This window comes from Panicum virgatum, chromosome 7N (assembly GCF_016808335.1).
Source record: "Panicum virgatum strain AP13 chromosome 7N, P.virgatum_v5, whole genome shotgun sequence".
NCBI classification, from domain to species: domain Eukaryota; kingdom Viridiplantae; phylum Streptophyta; class Magnoliopsida; order Poales; family Poaceae; genus Panicum; species Panicum virgatum.
The window spans coordinates 19,991,484-19,996,539 of record NC_053151.1 but is presented as its reverse complement, the minus strand read 5'-3'; the positions used below and the strand labels follow the sequence as shown (position 1 = coordinate 19,996,539).

The following is a 5,056-nucleotide window of genomic DNA, read 5'->3' as shown; positions in this document are numbered from 1 at the left end:
ACTCTTTATTCCTCGCATTCTTTCTAGTTCTTGTGAACACATATCTTCATAGGGACTACATGCTATCTGAGTAATTGACTAATGTAATATAATTGGATGAACGAAACCATGCACTTCCTTGCAAAGTATTTGGAATTTATTTTTAAAAAAAATCATCAATAGCTTGTCTCCTCAAATTAATGAAAATTCTTACCAAAGCCAAAGTTAAATTTTCATGCTCAAACGTTCATATGTAGTTTGATTTTGTTTTGAGTTTTGTCAAATTTTTTGACCCTTATTAGAGACTTGTCATACTCTTATGATCAAAATCTTGTACACGTCCACTCATATGCTACACTTCTACACTAGAAGATAGCAAGTATTGTCATCCACCCATCTCTTCTCTACTACTAAAAAGAAGCTAAGGGTGACCCTTACCTTCGTCTTTGGTCTCCCGTGCGACCATCGCACCCTTCATGCTTCGTCGTTCGGCGTCCGGCGATTTGAATCCGTCCCCCGCCCCCCCCCCCCCCCCCCCCCCCCGGGCGCCCGCGTCGGTTTCAAGGCACCGATAATCCCGCGCGCGCCTTTCCCTATCCCGTCCGCTCCGTCCCGCGCGCCCATCGCGCCGCCATCAGCTCGTCCCGCTCGCGCTCTATCCCTATCCTGCGCCCATCGCTCCCCCCCCCCCCCCCCCCCCGCCCGTCGCTGATATGCCGCCGCCACTGCGTCCCCGGCTTCCACCGTCGCCAGTCGTGCCCCTGGAACGTACACGACGCCGTCGGTCCCCTTCCTGACGTCGCCACGCCACGTCACCTCGACTCCGCGCAGTTACAGCATCCCGTCGTCCCTGGACCACCGATGCCGCCGGGCCCAACCGCCGCCACACGTCGACTCTGCTACCTCCGGTCTGCACCACCGGGCCGTCCACACGCTACCGCCGGACTGCGCCATCGGCTCGTCGAACCACTGACTGTAAGCACCGTACCGACGTCCCGTCGACACCCCTGAACATCGGCCAAAATCAATCCTGGAAGGGGCGCCGCAGCTAACCCATTTTGATTTTTCAATTTGCAGAACCCTGCTCCGCTCTCCGATCCAAATGTCGCGTTGCACGCCGCGACCGCCGCGCAGTTCCCGGCGCCCCGTCGTCCCATCAAGACGGCGGTCGCTGATAATCCGCGATCCGTCCCCTGCCTGATGTTGCCATGCCACGCCACCTCGCTGCCTCTAGGTTGGTTAAAAATTAGCCTGAACATGGTAATCAATTTGAGGCATCACTTGCAACTTGGGATGGTCTTCTCAACCATTGCCTGACTCGCTTGCAACTTGGGATGGTCTTCTCAAGTCTCAACCATCACCTGGCTTGAGGTATCACAGCATCCAAGGCAGTTCTCACTGCCCAATCTAATCTGAGAAACCTTTTTGTTGGCAATGAAAAGATTGGTGTTTTGCTGAGTCTTGGGTGCCCAGAGACTCTTGACGATGTGTAGCCTTTCTTGTTTAATCTTTTTTATACCCTGTGATCACCATACTGCAAAGCGATACTTGCCTCTGAGTTTTTTACTCGCTATATATGGTTTTCGTACTTTTACTTTGCAGGTTTAACAATTGTGGCGCAAAATTAATTAGTGGTTTGTTACATAAATGTACAGCAGGTTTAAATACTGCACATATGTGGGGAGCTAATTTTTCGTAATCCCATTTTTTGTTGTGTCACTAATCAACATTGGAGCCTAACTTTCTAACATCATCTTATGATTGCTCGAGCTAGAAAGGCAGATATATAGATGCAAGTTACTACTGTATTTAAGTAAATTTGCCAATTGCCGTGCCTGCCATGCACTGAATTTCTTAGCAATGTGGATTTCTTAGCCATGAATCATAGAGCAATGTGGATTTCGTAGCCATGAACACAGAAGTGTATGTTGGAATGCGGTATTGGCATCCCTTCACTGAAGAAGCCATAGACCCCAAGTAGGCGCTTGCCATATATCCAAAATACTTCTGTGTTCTGTGCCTCTAGGCTGGTTAAAAATTAGCCTGAACATGTCCAATTCAGACTGTTTTCAGTCGAGCTACCCCAAAACAGCTGATTGGAAACTAAATACCTCATAATTCTGCTTGTAAACTCCTCAACCAACCAACATCAAAGTTATAGATATGACATTTAACTACATTTTTTCGTTCATGCACATCTTCAATTTCTGCCTCTAACAAGGTTTAAAAATCAAGCAGAACAGAGCAGGTTCAGCCTGTTTTCATGTTTTCAGCATTTTTGCTCAAACTGCCTGACTTTGAATTCAAGTTTGAAGACTTTGATGCATGTTTACATAGGGACAAATGGTATATTTGTGCAGCCGGGACAATCATCTTTCCATTTTGGTACTTGCCATCCAAAGTTGCTACATCAAAAAATCATTTTATTCATGTCCAAAGTTGACCATTTTCACTGTTTTTCAGACTTAGTAACAGGATCTGATTCAATACCGGGGACCTCTGAACAACTATGAAACTTAGTACCCATTATATGGTACCCATCTTGATGCTGGCAGCTTACATAACTACAAACTGATATGTAGTATAAGCCACCATCTGCTTCATTAACCTAAATCCTAGACTGCTATCCTTCTCTGAATTTTTGGGTTTTTTACATGTTCCACTTCCTGTTTTTGGGTTCGTGCGAAAGCAAATGGATCCTCTAAACAACACTCAAGATGGCCGCCGACTTAGAAGAGAGCGGGAAAGGTTCCTTGCTGCATCGATGACAGACGAGCAGAGGGAGGAAAAGAACAGGAAGCTGCGTGAAGCATCAATGACAGATGAGCAGAGGGAGGAAAAGAATAGAAAGCGGCATGAGGCATATAAGAGGAAGAAGTGTCAGTCACACAACAAGGAAAATGATCCAGGTTTGCATATGATCGAGTTAACGATTAAAGTGTTAGTGTCCATCTGATCCCCTTTTAGTTCGCAGTGGATTTCAATACGAGTATATCCTAATACTAATGCGGCGGACGTATGCATCATTTCTAACACCCCGGAACATACAACTGGTATACATGTGTTCTAATATTTCCTACGTAATTTCCTTGAGTTCATTTGCAATTTTTCCAAAGCAGAAAAATGTTTGTCCATGTCTACAGGCGCGTCTTTGCTCAGACGAGAAAAAGAAAGACGGAAAACAGAGCAGAGCAATTTCTGCAGGTTTGTGGTTAAGTAGACCAGTATTTCCACCACTGTTTACTGTAGGAGTGTGTTGTTGCGCCGTTTGAAACTACATTTATCTTATATGGTTGTTGTAGCTGAAGAACAAGTTGCTGGAGGTCCTGCTGACAGAGTGTTAAACCAGCTGCTGATTCAGATGAATGGCATGAATGCCAAGAAGACTGTTTTCATCATTGGTGTAGACTTGTGGACAATGGCATCCATGTAAACTTCCGTGAGATAATTGAAGTAGCATCATACTATGTTTAGTGTTTAAATGTTCTCCAAACCTCATACTGTTTAGCTGTGATTGCTAGCACCCCATCATCGAACAAAGCCAGGGCCAAGTGTCCATTAGTGCTTGCAGGTGTTTGGCATAGTACTACACGCCGAATAGTTCGGTATTCACTATTTTGATGGCCCTCGATAGTGGTGAATGATGGAAGTGGGACATATGCTCCAGATATAGGGTTGAAGATTGACAACGAGCACCTTTTATCTGTGATGATGATCCAATCATCCTTTTCTCCTAACCATATTTTATCCTCCAGTGATTTCTTCTGGAAGCAGTATGATGTTTGTGAAGTAACATCATGCAGATCAAACATTCCTGCTACCAGCGTGTCTTCAGATCTTGTGCCGTTTTCGGCTGGTCCAGACATCAGTAATGTTGGAGCACCTAAAAAATGGTCGTAGGACAAATTTTAAGCACTGAACGGACTACAAAAATGATAGCAAATCCAATGGATGACAATCGGCGGAGCAGTTCAGTTTCTGATTTTAAGGATGAATAAAAACATTAGATATAGCACGGAGTTCTTTCGAGTTCCAATTAGCCTTAAAATAGCATGCTGCTAAGAACAATATCGTGCTACCCATGCTATATATTACTTTGAAAAATCTTTTACCACCGTAGTTAAATTTTGTAGAAGTTTTACGATGTTTAATTATGTTCATATATGGATTGATATAAATAATTTGCCGCCCGTAGCAACGCACGGGTATGAACCTAGTAAAATAAAACTCCATGATATTCCATGACTCTTTCTCTCTAAAGTGACCATCAAGGATGTGGACTATGAAAAAAATGAAATAAAAGATGCATACCCAAAGATGGTATGCCACATGCCCAAAAGGCATAACAAAAAAAAGAGAAGAAGAAGAATAAAAGAGAGAAAAAGATGCATACCCAAAGAAGATATGCCACATGCCCACAAGGCATGTCGAAAGAAAAAAGAAAGATTGTCCACATCCAAGAAAAATAAATAAGAGAGATGGATCGTGCTAAGGAGTTCATCCACCCTCTATAAAAAAAATCCACACACTTGCACATCTTGATCAGATTGTATGACTTATTTCTGCTTGGATCTAGTCTTTGACTTAGCAACACAAGCAAAGCAATCATGTCTCTTCTACTCCTACCCTGAGCTCCACATAAATCTGATTAGATGATAGGAGAAAAGAAGGCAGCAACTTTGCCTTGGTGAAGATCTAAAATACAAAGAGTGATTAGAGAGATTAATTTGAGGAGCAAGACTATTTTTTTGTTACAAAATATAAAAACCCAAGTTTCTAAGCAGGAAGAGCTAAGAACCTGATATCCTTATTGTTCCATTCTTCAATTACACAAGAAAGCATGGTAGTCACTCCAAAGTTCACAGGACTGGAGGAAGCTTGGAATAACTTCTATGCAGGTTACATCAAAGGAGTTGCATCCGCTTTAGTCCTTCAAACTTTACTCGAGGATGAGCAAAGGTCTAAGTGTGGGGTGTTGTTGACGGCTGTTGTCCAAAATATATGCTGTCAACTCCTGCATAAACACTAGAAGATTGAACACCAACAGTAGTGATAGGAGTTATTACTAACAAGTGCC

At 43.5% G+C, this 5,056-nt stretch overlaps 1 long non-coding RNA gene across 1 annotated transcript; it reads left to right on the top strand.

The window, feature by feature from the left end:
* The first annotated feature begins 1,062 nt into the window (after positions 1-1,062).
* On the top strand, positions 1,063-3,640 carry LOC120680587. The gene is made up of 3 exons (XR_005677732.1): positions 1,063-3,032; positions 3,123-3,183; positions 3,282-3,640. It is a non-coding gene; the product is annotated as an uncharacterized LOC120680587 (long non-coding RNA).
* The last annotated feature ends 1,416 nt before the right edge of the window (positions 3,641-5,056 follow it).